The sequence below is a fragment of the Lissotriton vulgaris genome, chromosome 4_2, assembly GCF_964263255.1.
Source record: "Lissotriton vulgaris chromosome 4_2, aLisVul1.2, whole genome shotgun sequence".
Taxonomy (NCBI): Eukaryota; Metazoa; Chordata; class Amphibia; order Caudata; family Salamandridae; genus Lissotriton; species Lissotriton vulgaris.
In genome coordinates this window covers 10,518,035-10,540,975 of record NC_141692.1, presented here as the reverse complement: position 1 = coordinate 10,540,975, position 22,941 = coordinate 10,518,035, and positions in this window count along the sequence as shown.

Below are 22,941 nucleotides of genomic sequence, written 5' to 3'. Positions count from 1 at the left end.
TTATCATAGTGCTGGAGGCATTGTGTCCCTGTCTGGAGGCAAGAGCAACTGATACCTTTATTACAATAGAAACTGCAGGCAACACAAGTTGCGCCCCGGATAGACTCTATGAAATTTTCTTCAAAATTGAGGGTGATATACAGCGTACAATTACAGTGGTTTTCTGGGAAAATCTCACTTTCTTATGTCATTTTGTTGGCAGAGGCAGAATGGCCTTCACTATTTGTGCTGCCCACTTCCAGAGCTGAGGACGTGATACTTCTGAGTTTTTTCAATTTATGTCCCTGAGGAAGCTAAACAGGCTTACACATCTGAGTAGGCATTGGCCCTTGCCCCAGCGGTGTCCCATAATGAGGGGGCTGGGATAGAGATTCACCAGCACATGAGAGAACTGATGAATAATCCCCTTTTTACTGTATTGAAGCCGGACGGTTCATATCTCATTGTATTAGATTATCAAAATTTGAATAGTCATTGTCGTATGTTTACGGTACAGAACAGACAGCTCTGTGCTCATGAACAGGATTGTTTGTAAAAAAAAAAATACAAAACGACGTTGGATATTTCCAATGGTTTCTACATTCATAACCTTGCTCCTGAGAGCCTTGACTTGACAGCATTTAGCGCCGTCGGAAATCAGAAAGATTTACGCGCTTGACTATGGGGTATAAGAACAGCCCAGGGACTTTGCTGCACGTGTTGCGTCTATATTGCACAGCATAGATCCATATGCGTACTCATACGTAGATGATATTTATCTGATAGACGATGAACTGATACCGCACCTTGTCCGATTCGATCAAATTATTCTATAGTTTGCCAAATACGGATACAAATGTAACTTTGCTAAATCACACATCGCTCGTTTGGTGGTGCTCTTTTTGGGCCACAAGCCCCCCAACTTTCTGGAGAAATGTGCACAATTGCAACCTCCGTCTACACTGAAGAAGCTTCAGTCTTTGCTGGGATTTTAAAATGTTGGTAGGACATTCATCCCTGATTATGCCCAGCATATCAAAACGCTCTAAGTGTTGACACAACCTACATATTCACCTCCCTGCTGGCTTCCAGAACATACCTCTATTCTACAATCTTTGCAAACAATTCCCCAAACCTGGTCATACATATTGTAGTGGGCACAGTGGGTTTAACATACTTGACGTTCAATGAAAGCGACACTGTACCTAATGCATACAAGTCACATTTGTACACAACAGCAATTATTCCCGCTCTCATGTTGCTTTCTAATGGCAGTTATCTAATTTTTAACAAACAAGTCTGCTGTGGCTTATGTGCAGGGATCCAGTTTATAGCAACAGTTTCACAATGTGTTACTTGCTGTAGCAATTTGCTTTTTCCACCCCTGCATTGCATTGTAGATAGTTCCATTTGGCCTTCCATTCTAATTTTGAAATCAGATTTCAATAAACTAAGCAGGCTCAAAGCGATATTATTTCATCAAGAAGTGGCTCTCACTGCGGCTAGAGAGACCTTCCAATTTCAGATGGCTAGAACATCTAGTGAGATTCAGTCACTGCTGAACACTAACCACCCACTTTATTTTGGGGATCTGATACCAAGGGGAAGGTGTTGTATAGCCTTTGGGGTCATTGTCGACATTGCTGAGTTAGCATGAGCTCTGCTGCCATGATGCTGCTTTTGCGCACGTTACTTAATTACTGTATTTTGCAAGACTGTTTGTGCCTTTCATTTGAGAACTGTCTGCGTTCTCTGCCTGTTCCTGGAGTTTAGTCTGTACACTTTGAGCAAGGATGATAAACACTGCCCCTTGTTGTTCTGTTCTAGTTAGTCCCTAGAACCTAGACATAACATGCTAGCTAAGTTGCGGCTGCTGAATACTTGTGCTTTGATATTATGAGGATGCATGTTTGGTTACAACACAATTTGATAGGGACCTTTCCAGGGAGAAGAGCTATGCTTTTCCTATGATGTAAAAATACCATCTAGGCACTAAGGTATGGGGTATGCTGACAAAGCCCAGACATCTTATGTATTACGTACACAAGCAGAGGCCGATAGGGCCAGCACATTGGCGCTACTGATTAAACCACAAACATCTCCCATGCCAATCCTGGTGATTTATGATATCCACCGCACCCTGGTCACTGCCCAAGTTGATATCGATAGGATGTTTCAGGAATTTTACACTAATCTAAACATGGCTCCCTGGCATGATACTGCGGGTGTGACCTCTCTCTCTGATTCACAGGCTGAGGAGTTACTGCTGCCCCACTCACTTTAACAGATCTGTAGTGCTATAAATGCATTGGCCCGTAATAGGACCCTGGGATCCGATGGGCACTCTATTGAATTCTATTCCATTTACACAGCAGAACTAGTCCTGAAATGACGGCCATTTTATACCACCTCACTTACAGAGGGCACTCTACCACCCACGACTAGGGAAGCAATAATGACCTCCTTATTGAAGCCTGATAAGGCCTGACTGACCTTACGTCTTATAGACCCTTGTCAATTCTTAATAGTGAATATAAAATACTCAGCAAAGCCTTAGCGTCTAGATTGCTTCCCCTCCTACCCAAACTGATACATCTAGACCAATGTGCATTCATACCCAAAGGCAGTACCTCCCTCAATATATGCCGTCTCCATGCACTGATGCACACCGCATCCACACTAGCTCCGCAGGCATGTTGTTTATCGCTGGATGTATTAACAGTGAGTTCAGCCAATGGTGGAAGGGGACTGGCTCATTGCCCAATGATGCATGGTGAGAGGGTGAATGACACAACAGCAGACTAAAACAGCGGTTCTCAACCTCAAACTGGGGCCCCACGAGGCCGCATCAGGGAATCTACGGCTGCTTAAAAAATGTAATACAGTAACATATTGGCTAAGTTCATATAAATAAAGAGGCAAAATGTAACATGTACATTTCTTAAATATTATTAAAGGAATTTGAATTTGGAGGCTAAAAATTCAATTGATATCCTTAGATTGATTTTTGAGAGCGTTGCTAATCAATTCAAACAGAATATAGTGTGGACGATGAATCCCTTTACTTGAATTTGGAATTTCCATTCAATTTAAAATTTAGATTGTTGTTTGTGATCTAAATAAAGTATTTTATCATCTGTGTATTTACTTGATGAATGACTGTTCATTATTTTTGTACATTAATTTTCTGTTTAAAACATCGAAATTGCTTTGGCTGGGGTCCCCGGCTTCTAGTAATGAATCTTTAGCGGCCCCTGGATTCCACTAATGTATCAGTGGTGTCTCTGGATTCCAGTATTCATTAAGGGGGGGGGGGGGGGGGGGAATCAAGAGAAGTCAAAAGGTTAAGATCCTCTGAACTAATGGATGAAGACTGGTTCAAAAACCCTATTACTAACCATGTTAAACACGTAGTTTTAGTAAAATCTAAAGCTCTTGGATACCTCCAGACCTAAAAAAAAAAGAGCAATTTATCTGCCATTGGCTGGCAGCCTCTTTGCTGATGCTTTTTAGGTCAAGCCTAAATGGTGCTTGCGCTGTTAGGCGATCTGTTGTGTGTACTTTGAGGGGTCTGACTCATCCCACACTTTGGATAGTCTTTTGTGTGTCCGTTATAAACAGTAGCCTGCAAATGGTTAATGGTGGGCGCATGTCCCACCTTCTTTAGCAAGTTCCCTCCCATGGAGGATTGACGCTGGAGCGAGCAGGGACGCACACGCTGCGTGTTTTAAAAGCCTAGCGGCATACAGAGCTTTATTTATTTATTTTCTTGCAACAGAAACATTGCCCTACATCTCAAACATCAATAGAAACATCGATTTCCTAGTTGTTGATGCATTTTAGGAGCACTTTCTCTGTAATGTACTTTGTCATGCACACAAACACGTCAGCAGGCGTGTTCTACTGACTAGCGAAAAATTGTCATTTTAGTTGCTCTCTCTTCTCCTCAAACTAATGAGCATGCCTTATGGATGCAATGGCCACCCCCAGCCAACGCCATGATTTCGAAAATTGCCCCAGTGCCTATGCAGCAAATAGTTCTTGCATGGCTTTAAAGTATCTACCTACTGCATCAGGCACCACTGAGTAAGTAACTTTAAGGCATATCATACACCTCCTCACCAGTCGCTCCAAAATGGAAAACATGGATCATACAAAGATCTGCTAAAATCTCCCCTTTACATTATTTCATATATTTTATAACTTGTACAAAACAGAGGACACCATCAAAACACTCTATTCTTCTGACGGAGCACTACAAAAAAATCATACATACCAATAAAATAATCAAACCTGTATTCCAAAAATCTAAAAAATGTATGTAGTAGTGGCCATATCGCAGGCTGCAATCCCTTTATTTGTCACTAACAAATTTTCCACTCAGCCTCAGCCTCTGCATGTGGGGGGAGGGGCATTGTGAAATGTGCTGCAAGGCAGACTAATAATTTAGGCTGGGATACGTCCAGAAGACACACAGTCTGCGGGAAGCTAGCCACACTAGTCCTGTGACGCTGCATCAACCTTAAAAGATGTTGACCATGAAGACAGCCAGCCCCACAGCCAGCCCCACATCTTCTATGCTTCTTTAAAAAAGAAGAAAAAAATATACTATTTTGAGATAGTGCCTGGGGCAATGAGAGAAACAATGCCGCAGTGGGAGACTACAAAAACAGATAAAAAAAACACATTATGGCTGCTGACGAAATGAAAGAAAACCCTTAGACTGATGAATTGTATTTTTTTATTCTAAGAAATCTTTATTAGCATACGCTCAACAAAAGGTGAACAATTTAGGGAATTGCGTCAGAAAAATAAAGAATTTACATAATAATGAAATGATATATAATGAAAACAGCCAATATTAAGAAAATATTGAAGATGAAAATGTTATAGATTAAACAAAACAAATATAAAAGGGTAATGTCCAGAATATAGTATACAGTACCATAATAAAATGCTTTTTATATTTTAGAAAAAGAGGAAAGAGAGAAAAGGGAAAACAAAAAGAGAAAAATATAGAGAAAACAAGTTGTAAACGAAAGAGTGAAGTGAATAGTAACAAGAAAGAAGAAAAAAATAGTTAATTTAGTAATACAGAAAAATTAAAGTATTCCATATAGTGGATCAAATTACTATCTTGCATCCTTACCGGAGGATAAGTGGTGAGAGATGACCAGAAAATAATTGAAGAGCTGATGATGCAGAGGCTCCGTCAAGCCTATGGTGATGACAAAGTAACTTCCACCATCCATTAAAAGTGACTTGGGTGGCATCTTTTCAGTTGGAAGTGATGATTTGAAAGGCGATTGCAATAAGTAAATCTGCAAACTTACCCAGTGTATGAGCACCAATCCAAAAAGGTGAAGAAGAGACTCAGAAAATTGACTTAATATCAAAGCGGAAGCATACATAGCACAACATTGAAATCATCTTACAGATTTGCTTCCAGAAGGAAAGAATAAATGGGCAATACCAAAATACATGCTAAATGTACCCGGAGTGCTAGTACAGGTCCACCATGAGTTTGATAGGCTAGATTGATATTTACACATAGAAGTAGGGGTCAAGAATAGTCGATGATAAAAAAAAATATAAGGTTTGTGTAGTGATACCATTACATGAAGTGTGATGTTTTTTGCTCCAGATTGAGTTCCAGCTATCTACAAAAAAAAGTGCATTGTGAGTCCGCTCCCCATAGAATCTCCGTTTTGCTTCTGGGGCAGTTTGTTAAAGAGTAGTGTAGAAATGTGTATATATAAGAAGCTTTAAAAGGGAAAGATAGAATAGATTGAGGAGGAAAGAACATGGGAAAGAGAAGAAATGTGTTGTGTTAAAAAGGACTGTAGTAGTTAATGCTTATGAAGAGAAGCATCAGAAAGAGCAACTTCTACCTGTAGTTCCTGAGAGAAGAGGAGCTGCTTTCCTTGAAAAATGTGCTTAACCTAAAGCATCCCATTCACAACCCAATCCCTCCCAAAAAACTGTGCGATTTGATATCTTAATGTTTATTGTACCATATTGAGTATTGTAGAAAAGTATATATTGGTGCAAAAGATTTAGTGAAAATTGGAAAAAGGGTGGAGATGGAATGTGTAATGGTGAATGATGCAAAAGAATGCTGTGGGTGAGACAAATGGGCAAGAGAGTGAAAGGAAAAAGGAGAAGCAAAGAAGCTTCCAAAAGTCGCCAAACCGTCTGCAGTGATTCACTAGTGGAATGAATATGAAGTAAGACTTGTTTTATCAAAAAAGACAAATGGTACTGACACACATTAGGAAAATTGACCTCTCCCTGATCCTTAGATTTACATAGACATGCCATGAAGATTTGAGAGTTACGTCCATTCCATAAAAAGTTACTAAATGAACTTTTGAGAGTTTTAAAAAATGTCAAAGGAATTTTAAGAGGTAGCATAGATAAATAAAAATTGAGCAGGGTAGCATCAACACTTTTTTTGTGCCTAACATACCCCACCAAGAAAATTACAAAGGAGACAATTTCTCAGATATATGGAGTCTTTTTTGAAGGCATTCACTAAACTGGTTTGGGCAGTTTTATGAATAGAAGGATAATATTTGATTCCTAAGCACTTAATAGAACTAGAAGCCCACTTAAGACCAGTTCCTGCAAACATTTACTGTAGGTAAAGTTATATAAAGGAATTATTTTAGTTATAGCAAGAGGCCTTTGAATACATTTTTAAAAGATCTTTAAAGGCAGGTATCAAAGTCAATGGATCTGAAACATATAAGGTAATGTCACCAGCATAAGCTGTAAATTTGATTTCCACATGTTTATGTAAAAAAAAAAAAAATTAGGAAGAATAACTTAGCATATGTAAAAAAGGTTCTTGGGATTGAATAAAAAGTAAAGGTGATAAGGGGCAACCTTATCTGGTTACTCAATAAAGAGAAAAATAGGAGGATTGCATACCATTTAAAAAAAAGAGCTAGAGGGGGGATTAAAGAAGACTGGTGTATTGCAAAATATTTGGGCCAAAACCATGCCATTTGGGAGCTCTTAACATAAAACGCCAGTCAACATGTTCAAAGGCCTTCTCATCATCCAGAGTAGGCTATGGGAGCGGAACTCTTTGATGCATGGTGGATAATGTTTAGAAAGGCTCTGGAGTTATCAGTCGTATATCTACCCCTAACAAAACCCAGTCTGTTCAATTCCAATGAGATCTGAAATATATTTATTGAGTTTTAGTGCTAGCATTTTTGCCAAAATCTTGCATTGATAAGGAAAATGGGCTGATAGTTGGCACATGAAGAGAAGACCTTATCTTTTTAGAGATCAGGCTTAGCATTGGTTCCAGAAATGTACCTCTGGCCTCGTAGTTCATGAAAAAGTGTTCTACTGAGAAATGAGACGGGGAGTAAAATGTGGGAACATTTTAAATAACATTCAGTTGTAAACCCATCATGACCAGGAGCTTTATCCACATGTAATTTAGCTAAAGCAGATTTAATATCTGCTAGAGAGATAACTCTATCCAGCATGGAGAAGTATTGAGGCAGAAGAGAGCAGTAAGGAAAAGAGTCAAAGAAATATTCTATATCAGCATCAGAAGGGGGGAGTTCTGATGTATACAAATTTTAAAACTGTAAAACAATTTGGGATTTCTTAATCTTTCAAGTGATTGATCCCTGTGCCATCCATGAAGTTTGTTATTTTAGATTTGAGGGATTTAACTTTAAGATAGTTTGCTAACAATTTACCTGTTCTATTTTTGCCTCCATAAAATTTGGAATTAATGTTTAGAGGCACACCGGAAGCCTCCTCAGTAGATTGTTTATTAAAAGCCACTTTGGTTTGGATAAGATGTTTAAGAGAAGTATCAATGTTAGAGGTATGATATTGGTGTTCTAACCTTTTAATAGATGAAAGTAAGAGTGGATCCCTGTAAACAAAATCAATAATATGAGCTTTATCTGATGCCTTAAAGGCATCCCAGATAAAATGAAAAGTTATATTCAAATCAAAACAATCCTTCAAAAACCTCTCCAAAGAATCTACAAAAGTTTCTTGTTTCAAAAGATACTTGTTAAAGCGCAATCTCTTAGGTTTCGAAAAGACTGCAAAAACTACAAGATCAATATAAACCGGTGCGTGATCTGAAATTAAGCTATATCCAATCTCAGCATGAACTAAAGCAGGGAGTAATTTAGAGGTTACGAAAACATAATCAATTTTGGACTTAGAATCATGCGCAAGGGAATGAAATGTGTTTTCTGAATTGTAAATAAGGCTCCCTGTTTTCTGTTTTTACTGATTTTTACAGATAAATACAGGCAGAAAACCATTTATTTTCGTGGCTGTATTTATTTTTAAATGTGGATAAGAAAGGAAATTGGGTTGTTTTTAAGTGATTCTAAATGCGGTCAATCTTGACTGCCAGGCCAATAGCTGTGCAGACTGACAGGCAAGAGTATTAAAAAAATAGAGGAATTTTAGGAAAGAGCCTTAAACAGCAGTACATTTCACAAACTTGATACTAAAATGTACATATTTTCTTACAAGTGCATATTTTACCTTCTGAGTGTGTATATATAGTTGAAACCTATTACGCGTTCAGGCATGAGTTCACATAAACTGGTTAAATAAATGCAGAAACATACACATTTCAGCTTAATTTTTTCACAAAACCTAAAATAAATATGGATAAATGCAGGTAAAATTAGCAAAAAATAAATATGGCTAAATACAGACGGAAATTACAAATATATAAATGCCATAAAACCGGGAGCCCTAATTGTAAATTAGCCATGCATCTACCAGGCCTCTAGACTGTATTGAATTCTTGAATGTCTTTTGCATTCTATTGGTGACATATCAAACACAAGATATTTGATAGAGATGCTCAAGAGAATTTAAACAATAGCAGCTAAGCTAGCCTTGAGGAGGCCAAGACGTTCATCTACCTCTATGGCCTTGTCGGAGCTGCACTGGGTCTCTATACTGCAAAGAGTTACATTCAAGTCCCTTTGCATATTTTTCTAGGCCTTGCATGGGTCTGAACCTAAACTAATGCAGAAGAAATTTGCCTGGTATGCCTCTGGTAGGAGCCTCCGCCAGAATGGTGAAGGTGCCAAGATTTTAAAAAAACAAAGTCAGGAGGGAGTGCCTTCAGCACCTCTGCTGCCCAACTATGGAATAATCTTCCATTCGAGTTGAGACAGCTGGAGGATCTTCTTCCGTTCAGGAAGAGACTGAAGACATGGCTCTTTACTAGTGCATAACTCTACTATTCTGATTAAACCCCTGTAGCATGAGCATAGCTGGGCACACATATGTCAGCGCCAGGATGCCTGCTGGGGGACAGTGCGCTCTATAAGTGTTGAAAATAATAAATAGTTACCCGGATCCTCTCCGTGTCAATGTTTTTTGTGTCTGCTATCGCAGGTAAACTGGTGATATGGGCTGTTAGCAGCAGCTTGTGAATGGTGCGATACATTTATCACAAATTTGGCTGCAATAAAGTGCTGTTAACTTGGTGATAGCTGTTTGAGCATATGCCCTTAGCAGTTACAAAACGCCATTACTGATTGTTTATGTGCAGGAAGTGACACCTTTCTGCACATAAACAATCTTTCCCTGCAAATAATGCACCCCACACGTTTGGTGCAAGAGTCCCTGTGTTGGTGCTAGGCAGCTGAATTTAGTTCCAGTGCCGGGATAAATTCAAGACTGAGCTGTATTGTTGTGCTTACGGAGCAGCTCTGCATTTCAAAAGAGGCGGAGCGTGGCGTTAGGCCAAGAAGGTTAATGCTGCGCTCTGTCACTTAAATTGTAAATATGCCCGAGTGTTTACAACACAATGTAGGGTGCCAGAGGGATTTCAATACAGCCATATAAAGTAGTAGTCTATGAGTAAAGGACAGATGTTTGATATAACTCAAAGATGTGCAAGAAAGGGCATTATACAGCATAAGTGATTTTTATTTCGAGAGTGAGTTCACCTCAGCGACTTATATGGGCAGACTAAACAGTTCACTACAGAACAAAGTCAAGTTGTTCACTGTGGTGTGTGTTCAAGTTCAAGTTCATGAATTTGTATAGCGCACTACTCACCCAGAGGGTCTCAAGGCGCTTGAGGGAGGGTGTGAGCATTACTTATCGAATAGCCAGGTTTTCAGCTGCTTTCTGAAGGAGAGGTGGTTCTGTGTAAGGCGGAGGTGAGTGGGGAGAGAATTCCAGGTTTTGGCTGCTAAGTAGGAGAAGGACCTTCCTCCCATGGTGGATCTATGGATGCGCGGAATTGCGGCGAGGGCTTGATTGGATGATCGTAGTTGGCGAGTGGGTGTGTAGAAGGACATTCGTGTGTTGAGGCATTCGGGTCCTATGTGGTAGAGGGCTTTGTGTGCGTGGGTGAGGAGACGGAACGTTATTCTCTTGTTGACGGGGAGCCAGTGGAGGTCTTTCAGGTGACCGGAAATGTGGGCTTGACGGGGGATGTCCAGTATGAGTCTGGCTGAGGCGTTTTGGATGCGTTGGAGTTTTTTCTGTAGTTTGGCTTTGGTTCCGGCGTAGAGGGCATTTCCATAATCCAGTCGGCTAGTGACCAGTGCGTGGGTGACTGTCTTTCTTGTTTCGGTGGGGATCCAACGGAAGATTTTTTTGAGCATGCAAAGGATGTTGAAGCATGAAGATGAGACGGCGTTGACTTGTCTGGTCATCGAGAGGGAGGAGTCCAGGATGAAGCCCAGGTTACGTGCGTGATCTGTAGGTATGGGTGCTGTACCCAGGGCCGGTGGCCACCATGAGTCGTCCCAGGCAGAGGGGGATGATCCTAAGATGAGGACTTCCGTTTTGTCCGAGTTTAGTTTTAAGCGGCTGTTCTTCATCCATTCGGCTACTTCTTTCATTCCTTCGTGTAGATTGGTTTTGGCGGTGTTTGGGTCTTTGGTGAGGGAGAGGATCAGCTTGGTGTGGTCTGCATAGGAGATGATGTTGAGGTTGTGTTGTCGTGCGATGGATGCGAGGGGGCTCATGTAAACGTTGAAGAGGGTGGGACTGAGTGAAGATCCTTGTGGTACGCCACAGATGACTTCGGTGGCGTCTGATTTGAATGGGGGGAGGCGGACTCTCTGGGTTCTTCCGGCGAGGAACGAGATGATCCAGTCCAGAGCTTTTCCTTGTATTCCGACGTTGCTGAGGCGTTGTATGAGGGTTCTATGGCAGACCGTGTCGAAGGCGGCGGAGAGGTCAAGAAGGATGAGGGCAACTGTTTCTCTGTTGTCCAGTAGCATTCGGATGTCGTCTGTAGCTGCGATGAGGGCGGTTTCGGGGCTGTGTTTGGCTCGGAAGCCGGACTGTGAGGGGTCGAGGGAATTGTTGGAGTCAAGGAAGACGGCGAGCTGACTGTTGACGGCTTTCTCAATGACTTTGGAAGGGAAAGGGAGGAGTGAGATGGGGTGGTAGTTCTTAAGTTCGGAGGGGTCTGCTGTGGGTTTCTTCAGAAGGGCGCTGAGTTCGGCATGTTTCCAGGTTTCTGGGAAGGTAGCGGAGTTGAAGGAACAGTTGATGACATCGCGGAGATGGGGTGCGATGATGGAGTCTGCTTTGTTGAAAATGTGGTGGGGACATGGGTCGGTAGGCGATCCTGAGTGGATGGAGTTCATCAGGCGGATGGTGTCTTCAGTGGTGATTGGGTTCCAGGCGCAAAGGTTGTGAGGGTGCTGTTTAGGTTCGGAAGTGGGTGGAGTGGGCTGTTCTTCAGACTGGTTTTCAAAGCTGTTATGTATGTCGGCGATTTTGTTGTGGAAGAAAGAGGATAAACAGTCGCAGAGGTCTTGGGAGGGAGTGATGTCGTTGGTGCCGGCGGTGGGGTTGGTTAATTCTTTGACGATGTTGAATAGTTCCTTGCTGTTGTGGGCGTTGTTGTTGAGTCGATCCATGCTCTACTGATCTGTGATGTTCAGTTAGTATGACAATTACAGAAAAGGAAATTTCGCAACGTAGGGTTGGGTTGTCGTACGGTTTGTCTCCCCGTACAACTGTGCATTCATTGGACGAAATATACATCAGGATTGTGCCGGAATGATTCTGTGACCACACTTTGGGTATTTTGGCCTGTAGTCCTGCTGGCTCACGGTGCACCTTCTGCACCCCAAACACAATCGGGTAACAGGTGGAGTATGCAATCTCAGAACATGATAACACCGATCCCCCAAGGAAATCATGGTAACATATCTGGAACCCTTTTGATCGCTCACTAATGCAGATGCAAAGAAGTGCTCAAGAAATACACAGCAAGACATTTTCAATATTTATTGAAGCATTGCAATTCTTGTATAAAATATGTGCGCTGCAATAATCAATAGAAGGAAACAATAACGTAATTAACATTATGTGAATAGTGAATAAGATACACAGTTCCACCATTTTGCTAAAGCAGTGTATATATGCTGGCATGTAAGTAGTTGCTAAAGTTTACTCCTACCTAGCACTGGCTAACCTAGTTGTGCCTACGGTGGGTGATATGCCAAACCCCTCTCGGTGGTCTAACTCCCCATAATCTGCAGGTAAGTGTCCGAGTGCTGCCCGTCGTGGTGTAGAGCTGGACAGCATCCCTCGCATGAGGAGACAGGAATCAGCTGAGCTAGAATTGCGGCACGGACCTCACAGCCTCACTGGAGTGCTCCTCTAACCTAAACCAGGAAGTGACGCTGTATATATAATTGTTATACCTGCTGCGCCTACTTATACAATCTACCTTGGAACCAGACGTCATCTTTGTACCACAATAATGAACAGCACCCATGTGGCCGTGTCACTGTCTCAGTCAGGACGCAGTTGTATATCCTGTTATGATAGCATGGACGACTAACGAACAACAACTAAAAAGTAAGATTTGCGCAATTGAACTATGTCCCAAGTACTGAAAGTTGTCATGATAGCGCCTACGGAGCGAAAGAGGAACTAATGTCGTTTTGGGGAAAGTTGTTCGGCAATGACAAGCACACAAATGTCTGCATTACAAATGTCACCGTGTAAGAAAGAAGATAGTTTAAGAAAAATGTGCATGTAAAATGGTGGTGTTTCTTCCCGGGCCTATCATAATCACGGGACAGGGTCGGATTATATGGTGAAACTTCTTCAACCGACAGGCTGGCATGGAAGGCCTTAATGCTCCTGGGACTCTGGGGGTGGGATGGGTCACAAACCCAACTTGCAAATTTATTAGAATGCACATGTAGGGGGGAGAGGCAGGTTTCAAGGTCTGTGCTAAGTAGGAGGATGACACATCATACAAGTGGTATGTGGCATGGAAGCCTGGGAAGCATTGGGAACACTCGGTGTGGAGCAGGAGATGACTCTGAACTGGATGGGACCAGAGAATCCACAGTCACAGCCGTCTGGAGGGCAGTTGGGGTCGAAGACTAGGCTTGAGTTAAGAGTGACCCCTTAGAATGATGTGAGTCTGAGCTGTGGCGCTATCAGCACAGCTATGGATTTACAGCACTTGCCACATGACCCATAATCAGCTTCATGGCCTGTAGATTTAAACAGAAAATGTTATTTCTAGCTCAAGTGGATCAAACCTTACTAAAAGTGTGGGGACACGTGTTCCTGTGCAGTGGAAAGACCTTTGCAAATGTTGACTTGTCATGGATCAATTGTTTCATGCTGTAGTTGAGTGTTAGACTGGTACTAATAAGTTAAAATGTTTGCAAACACAATGTTATCATGAGTAAAAATAAGAAAATAATAAACTAATAGTATCACATAATACCACAATATACCTCAAAATGTGCCTTTTCTTGCCGCATAATTTAGTCAACCCTGTTGCATAACTTGGACGTCCCCTGCTGCATAATTCCAGTGGCCGTGGCCTTAATACTTCCACCCAGCCACATCTGGAGGAGAGCAAGATGGCACTTCCCTCCCTGACCTCTTCTGGTCACACTATAGTTCAAAGGTGTGTGCATGGTGCTCCGCAGCCGGTTTGTGCACCAGGGCAGGGGAAGATTACACAAGCCAGTTCAGTAAATAGGGCTCTATGCTGTTCTCTTGTCTCTTTTGCAGCAATTTAGTAAATCTGCCCCAGAGGGAAAGAGGGAGAGTGGCGGATGCAGAATAAAAATGTAGTTAAAGATAGAGTGACCAAGATAGTGATTGAGTGAGTGTAGACTGGGAGAGTACCAGAGATTGAGTGTGAACGTGAGCGTGAGATGTTAGAATAAACTTTGGCGCCTTCCTAAATCATAGGTTTAAGATTCAGGGCATGTGCAGGTCTTGCAACTGAATGAATCAGAAAATATATTATTTATTCAAAAGAACGGTGTCCATAAAGGGTTCATATAAGAACAGATTAAATGAATTAAGCAAATATCTTTTCTTCACATGGAATCTGATAGGATCCATTGTTAGATGGAGTAGTAAGTGGGTCTGTGGCTTTGAAATGGTTCCTGTGGCACAGGTCAGAGTTGAAGGTGGATCAGGAGTACTTCACCGGAAGTTATTTTCAATCCCCTTTGGGTGCTCTTCTCTAACTGTTTCAAAACTTCGTCTCAGTTACAGACTTACCACGGATTCTATTTCTTCCACCAGAGCCCTCGAGCCTCCTGATGCTGCCCCAGCCTGAGACACCTGCTCCCATTCCCTTCCATCATCTTGTCTATCACCTGCATGAGCCCCCGCACCTGCCGCTCCCGCTCTGCCCCCCTCGCTCGGTTGTTGACGGCGCAGACCCGCCCCCCACAGCTCCGGAGCAGCTTTTTAAGATTCTTGTCCCCGGATTGACGCAGAAAGGTTTCTATAGTTGTATTCCGCACCTCGTCTTTCCCTGTAAACACGAGCACCGTGCACTGTAGCGCCTCCGCCCCGAACAGGAGCTCGATCCTCTGCGCGGAGTCCCGCTCCCCCAGGGTGAACCACCCGAGCCGGAGCACCAGGAGGAGGGCGTGAGGACCGGGGGCGGAGAGCTCTGCGCACCGCTGCATGTCCGAGGAGAGCTGATCTGAGGTGGAGGGGTAGAGGAGGCCCGGGGTGTCCACCAGCACCAGGGGCCGGCCCCCCCACTGCCCCTCCTCCCTCTGGCACTCTCTGGTCATCGGCTCTAGTAACCATCCTGAGCCTCCGGTCTCAAACTCCTCTCTCCCCAGGAGGCTGTTCCCGGTGCTGCTCTTCCCGGCTCCGGAGCCGCCGATGAGGATCAGACGCAGCTCACCTCTTCCTCCGCAGGCGTCATCTGTGGAAGGAACATTCACAAGTGAGTGCAAGGACCGGTGGAGAGAGAGAGAGAGTCAGTCACTGAGAGTACAAACTAAATCACATTCCCCCTCCTGGAGCCCCCACTGGAGGAAGCAAGAACCCGTCAGAAGTGCAGCTATTGAGGGTCCCCCGTGTCTGGGGTAAATCACCAGAGCCTGCTACTTCACATCACTTGCTGGCCCTAAAATAAAAGGGCTCTTGACCCCCACACGCTCCCTGCTGCACACCAGTGACCTCAAAGGGCTCCCGCTCTGTGATGAGACCTCATGTTTTTCACCCTCACAGTCCCACCGACGCCTCGGCTACTTGCAGCCCCTTTATTATCCACGTCCACGCCTCAGTAAAGTCATGTTGTAAAATAATCAGTCCACAACATTTTTTTTTGTTGGAAAACAGTTTGCTGCAGGTGAATTACATTCAAGGAGTATGCCAACTTTGTGGGTTAACTTACGGGTGATCCAAGGGCAGGCAGCGGTGACTGACCCGAGCTGGCCTACGCGCCTGATGAGCCAAACTGCATCATGGCCAACTCAATCTGTGCTACCATTACGAGGGGATTATCCCCCTTAAATACCATGGACTACCAGTCCATGACATTACACATGCCTTGCAAGGGGCAGAGCGTGACCAGGAAAGCCCCCGATTGCTCCACCAGGGTCCTGCCATAAAGACTCCTGGGATTTTGGCATAAGGCTCCTGAAAGAGTACCCCTATGTACCTATCAGCCTCCGGATAACCCTGTAACTCCGCCAAAACCCCGGATATGGCCGCCGTCATATCCAGGGCGCCCCACCATGACAGGTTACATAATCTCCTGGAACCTGTGATTACCAGTCCTTTTCGCTATCGGGGGTATCATGTAATGTTAGCAATAATGAGGCCAAGCCTGATTTGCCCAGCCCGTCTCATTCTGATTGATTTTGAATTAGAGTTGAACCAAGCCCTCCTGATTAGTGGGCTCGTGCATTATTTACCTTACCGTAGGAAAGTTCGATGGCCTCCACCAAAGTAGGGAACAAATGTTTTCTGTTTCAACCACAGCTTTATTTAGGTAAACATCCTTCACAACACGGTCAAAACACCGCTGTGCCATTACGACGCGTCTTTTCCAATGCAAGTTATTAGCACGACTTGCGCTGGAGGGCGCTCTAGACTAAGGAATAGTAGATTTACTATTCCAAAACCTTCCCTACTGTACGTAGGCTGGAGTTGGAATAGTAAATCTTACTATTCCTAAGTCCAGCACCCTACAGCGCAAGTCGTGGTAACAACTTGCGTTGTAAAAGATGTGTTGTGATGTACCGTGATCATTTTGATGGCGTTGTAGCATCATACAACCCTTTATTTAACCATCCGTGGGATTGTTTTCTTGCCTCCCTGGGAGTTGAGAACTGCTGTTCTCTTCTTTAGCTGCAGTTCCTAGTGATGTACCCATGTTGCCCTCTGCGTGCCGTTAAGAGCCTTCTGGTTAGCGGTTGCACGAGTCGTGCATTTACCTCTCACCGCCCAGGCCCCGATTTCAGATTTCACTTAGAAGCATAGTGGAGTTCGTCTCAGTATATTTGATAACTACTTATTGGTTGTGGCCAACACCATACCCATATCTCTACCTGCTGACCACCTCCCTTACGAAGTACAGCCCCAGCAAGAATTCTTACCCCATAGGGAATTCCAAACTACTGCTCTCTACATAACCATGGTTCTGTCTGATATAATCCATTGTGCACTGCGTGCAGTGTGTGTCTTTAAATTTGAGATTGACTAAGCCCTTGTTTAAGATTTGTGAGGACATGGAGTGCACCTATGAACAAACTTACCTGCACCTTCTAAATTTGCATGCACGCTGAGTTCTGCCGATTGTCAGCATTTGTACACGAACCCTTCTTTCTTCACCCTTTTGGAGTCACAGCACACACCTTTTTTGAATTTGACAAACTTACCCAACCCACCTATTTAAATCCCACTCAAGTAGGTTCCTGCCACTGTACCCTTCTGCCCCTGCATGGGCAACTGTAACGCCTATAACTTTGCGCTTGCTTCTGCTTCATTTCATGTCCGTATTGCTTGCCAGCCCCTCACCCCCTAACTGCGATATTTTGGTGCAGTGTCGCCGTGCTGATGATCCCACCCCGGAGTAAGTCGTCCACTTCCAAACTTCTGCTAATATTTACTAGGGAACAGACAAGTAGGTGGGAACAGGAGAAGAACAATTTGTACAAATACCTGCCCGTTCTAGAATAATGGGAATGCCAAATGTTCTTTAATACATTGTCGTCTATTTGTGTTTTAGCCCATAGTTTTCCAAACTTTTGGAACCGCAGCACACTAGTTAGATGACAACTCCACAACCTGCCTGGCTGCCATGGCTATAAGGCGGGTGAATTTAGCTTCACTGAAGCAACCTGTAACATGCCCTTGTTTACAGCGTGTGCCTACTTTGCTGAATTGAACAGACATTTGCACAGACAGCTTTATTGATAACAAATTAATGGTGTCAAATCTGGTTTCAGAGAATGTTTGTGTCTTGTGCATCTGCCAGTATATCACGCAAGCAAAATCTAGCTTCCCTGAAGCGACCTGTACCACAAACTGGTTTACGCAGTGCACATTTCTCCTGAGTGACCAGACATTTGCACAACCAGATCTATTGATAAACTCTGGCGAACACTTAATAGTGTCAAGTCTGGTTCCAGTGAATGTTTGTCTGTTGTGCGTCTGCGAGTAAGTACCTTGATTTGTTTACCTGTCTGGCCAGTTCCTTTCCCAGTGGCCGAGCGAGATTAGCATCAAGGCACAACAATCAGAGACCTTCCATCGCACACATACCATGTTTAGATCTTACACACACCTGTCTTTGTTCCCTTCTTTATGACTTGCTTTACGAGGAGGAGGTGCCCGATTTTATTGGGGGTCCATCAATATCTGATGAAAATACTGGGCCTTGCCGGGTATTTTATAACGGGCTGGACAAACTGAAATGTGGGCTTCTCATCATGACTCTGCTTTTTCTTTGTATTGAAAATATGTGAATGGTCAACTGTAAAATAAGGAATGTTTGCCTAAAGCGTGATATCGTGTATAAAAGAGAAAGCTGATTTTGTTAAGAGAGCAGTCTCCTGAGAACATGCATGCCGTTGTACTTCTAGGATACCTGTTACTGGCTGCAGCCAATAAATACGATCTTTGACTTCACCAAGAAGACTCTGTGTTTCTGTCGTCTGAAACAGGAAGAACTCGAAGTCTTTGGGTGTTCTCCCTGGCACCGCTGGGTTCTTAAAAACCTGGTACTTCAGTTGGCGCCCAACGTGGGGCGGTATCAGCGGTACCGGTCCAAGCCAGAGGTTTGTGAGGAGCTTCGTGTGAAAATTCTGGAGGAAGGCCAGCCACTACATCGACCCCTGTATGTCGACGTGGTCCGAAAGTCTTTGCTGCGAGGTTCCCCGCTTCCCGACGGCTACGAAGGACTGCTGCCCTGACTACCGCCCTGTTTTGGACCCTTGATCCTTGGTAGAGCGAAACGATAGACGAGTCTTTTGGTGACGTCATCGATACCTCAGTTAAGTATAAGTGGAGCGTCTCCCAGTCCTTAGTTTGATTCTTAGTTTTTGGGTTTTTGTTTGGAACTTGCAAGTGCCAAAACCGAAGGACTCGTGTTTTCACGAGACTATCGTGTTTTCGATAATCCTTTGAAGTTTGAAGCTAGACTAGTGAGCGAAAATGCCTGGTCTTAGCAGACTTGGAAATTTGTTTTGTCTTGGTTGTAATAGGGATTCCCGATTGGAGGACTCGTGTCCGGTTCCTCCGATTGGAACTCCAACTTACGAATTATATGTGAAACACGGCGTAGGCCCCATTGCATATAACAAAATATGGATCCGTTACACCAGAAAAGATGGTGTTTTAAAATGGCAGCAATATGGTAGTTTTGACGCGGAGATTTTAGATAATCTCGAGGTTAAACTTTTTAAGAAGAAAGCCCGGCCGGCAATGTTTGACTCTTTTCGCCTATGGCGCAAGGAAACCAAACAGAAAGAAATAAAATTAGCGAAGAAAAATAAACGAGGTATGTCAATGGTACAAGCTGCTGTCGCATTTAGGGATAATGAAGAAGAGCAGGACAACGAACAAATGCATAGAATTAGGAAATTAGCGATAGATAAATGTTATCCAGTCTTGCCACCTCTCCATCCCGATTCGAGAGAATCCGAGAGAGATCCTTTAATGTCACACGTATTAAATTCACCACTGCCCTATGCATGGAGCGCTACAGCACCTCCGCAACCTTTTGTTATACAACACCCAGCTGTACAGCCCCTAGTTCTGCCACAGCCACCAGCTCCTCTTGCGGTGGCTCCTAATCTTCTGGTGCCGCCTCCTCAAGGGCCACCGATCACACCTGCTCCACCTGTGCTCTCTACGACTTCGCCTATTGTACCGACTACTTCTCCTAATACTCCCTCTGCTACTGCCTCCGCCTCTGCCCTATATCAACCTGTCTTTCCTCCTGTCCTTCCGTCAGTTTCTCCTTCTGTTTGACAGAGAATGGCCAATACTGTTACTGGTCTTTTCTCACCATTCTTTGGGTCGCCTAATATGACCCCTAACGCAGAACAAAGACAGTTGCGCAGTGAACTGCCTGACTATCAAGAGAGAGAATTACTGAATCGTCTAGCGCATAAATGGATTGCCGATCCTATAAAATACGATGTACAGTCCATCGTGGAAGTCTTCCGTCAATTGGAAGCATCGAAGCAGAGATATGATTTTGAGCAGATGTGTGTTTTTCTGTGTGAAGATTTGAAGGAAAATGACCTGGAGTACGATGCGCCTTAATTGTGCTGTGTGCGGTTCGAGTTTTCAGAGGGCATGATCGTAGGTCCGATGTTGAGAGAGCGGTTGCGACACTGTTGTCGTATCGGAATGAGAAGGGCACTTCTCGGTCCCTACTTGGGCGCGACGGTAGGAGAAAGATGCAACAGTATCCGATGCGTGAGGTTCCACCAGTTTGGAGGGAAAGGAACGCAAATGCTAATCCCGCAATACCGGCTCACTTTCAGCGCGTTTGGGTACACGTTCCATGGAAACGAACAGAGGTTTTGGCTCTCAAACAGACGCTACCTGACCCCCATAAAAATCCTGCAGGGTATTATAAGGAATTATCACAGACTGTAAGCTCATGCATTATGAACTTAGCCGATATAGACATGTTGTTTGGAAATGTGGTTCCACAGGCTTTATGGGGAAAGATCCGCCACGCCGATCACGATCAGGAGGTAAGTGACACATTGGTTAATATTGCTGCTATAGATAACAGACAAGTTGGTGGTGCAAAACCCAAGCCTTTAATTGCTGATATCCCTTGTAGAATTATTACGTATATGAAAACTTTAATGCCCGAGTTGCGTGTTAATTGGGACAAGTTGTCTGCATGTAAGCAGAAGAAAGACGAGACTGTGTCTGACTTTTTCACGCGGTTTGAGGAGACTTTCGTAGATCACAGTGGCCAGGATATGGCTACCGAGGGTGGCCAGAGATTGTTTGTCGACAAATTTGTGCATAACCTACTTCCCGAATTGTGCAATAAGTTGAAGGATTCTGAAAGTGCTTGGGCTGTTTCCACGTCAGCACAGATTTTAGCTACGGCCCAGTACTATGAAAATAGGCGCAAAGATGAGTTAGAGAAAGCGGATAAGAAGACTAAAGAATTAAAGACTAAGGTTCTTCTACTGCAAGCTTATCCACCCCGTACTAATAGTCAGCACGATTATCAACAACCTCAGCAGTATTCGAGGAACTCTCAAAGAAACGAGTTTCCTCAACAACGTTTACAGTATGGACCCAATCAGTGCGCGTATTGCAAGGAAGAGGGCCATTTTAGGAGTAGTTGTCCGGTTTTGTTACAACGCTCGAACGGTGCTCCTGGTGCTAGAGGTCGAGGTATTCAACAGGCTCCTAGAGGGAGGGGACGCAGTGCGTTCCCGCAAAACAGACGTCCCTTTCCGCCTCAGAATTCAATGAATAGTTTTGATCAGCAGAATAATGCATCTGGTAGGACGACTCAGTACTATGCTGATGACTACTATACAGAAGGCGAGAACATGGTAGGTAATGATTGCTAGGACAGCCAGGGACAAAGGGAGGTAGTTGTTTCAGTTCCAGTAGATCAGAGTGGACCCTATGTTGAGGTAATTACATCAGGTGTGTCAGAACCTTTTCTGTTGGATACTGGTGCTACAAAGAGTTCTATTATGCACTCAAAACTCCCTGGCGCACCTTTGTCTGGCGAAATGAATGTTTCAGTAGGTTTTTCTGGCGCCCCGGTTAGAAACCCGATTTCTAGTCCTATGTCTCTTTCTGTTGGACCTTATGAACTCGAAGCACCCCTTATTCTTAAAACAGGTTCTGGTGAAAACTTGTTAGGATTGGATCTATTGAAAAGATTGTATGCGACTTTGTACTGTTCTCCTTCGGGAGTACCACTTACACCAGGAAAGAAAGTGGTTTCTCCGATGTATTTGTCGAAGGATACACTTCCGACAGAATTGTCTTCTCTCCCGGATATTCTTTGGGCTACTGGTCCTAATGATGTGGGTCTTTTAGAAATACCGCCATATGTTGTGACATTGAAAGCCAATGTTAGAATGCCGCGCATTCCCCAATACAAGATCTCTAGCGAAGGTGAAAAGGCGTTGCTAGCGATCATTTATGATTTGATCGATAAGGATGTGATTGAAGAGACAAGAGGCAATGTTTGTAATAGTCCTTTTCTGCCTGTTTTGAAGCGTACTGATCCTTCCCAGTCACCTGTTTACAGGTTTGTGATTGACCTTAGAGAGGTAAATAAAGTTGTTGTGCCACAGTTTCCGGTTGTCCCTGACATCACTGCCCTATTGACTATGATTCCAGCGTCCGCCACTTGGTTTTCGGTGATTGACTTGAAGAATGCTTTCTTCAGCATCCCGATCGCCAAGGAAAGCAGAGACATTTTCGGCTTCAGCTTAGGAGGGCGAAGTTTCCGCTTTAAGCACGCTCCTCAAGGGTACTGCGAGAGTCCATCAATATATAGTCAGGCTTTAAAAACTCAGCTTGACACGATTGTTCTACCTGATGGCGCTGCGCTTATCCAGTACGTCGACGATTTGTTAGTCGCTGCAGATACTGAGGAGATTTGTAAAGAAGCCACCTTGTCGTTGTTACGTCATTTGTCTGATTTGCATCACAAAGTGTCTCTATCGAAATTACAATATTGTCGACAAGAAGTGACCTACTTAGGTCACCTCTTATTGAAGGAGGGAAGGAAACTGACCCCAGAAAGAATTCAGGCAATTGCGAAATTGGGTGTCCCGAAAACACAGAGAGAAGTACGTGCATTCTTGGGCATTACATCGTATTGCAGGCAATGGATACCGAATTTTTCCTTATTGGCCAAACCTTTAGTGGCCTTGACTTGTAAAGATACACCGAATCCCGTTCCGTAGTCTGAAGAGTGTCAGAAGAATTTTTCCGAGCTGCGTGATGCGTTGTGTTCAGCTCCTGTGTTGGGTACCCCCGACTACAGTAAGCCCTTTACACTGTATGTCCACGAGAAAGAAGGGTGCGCATTGTCAGTATTGACACAGTCTTTTGGGGACAAGCAACGTCCATGCGCGTATTTCTCGTCGACTTTAGATCCGGTAGCTAGAGCGTTGCCGAGTTGTTTGAGGGCCACAGCCGCAGCAGCTGTCTCTATTCGACAGTCCG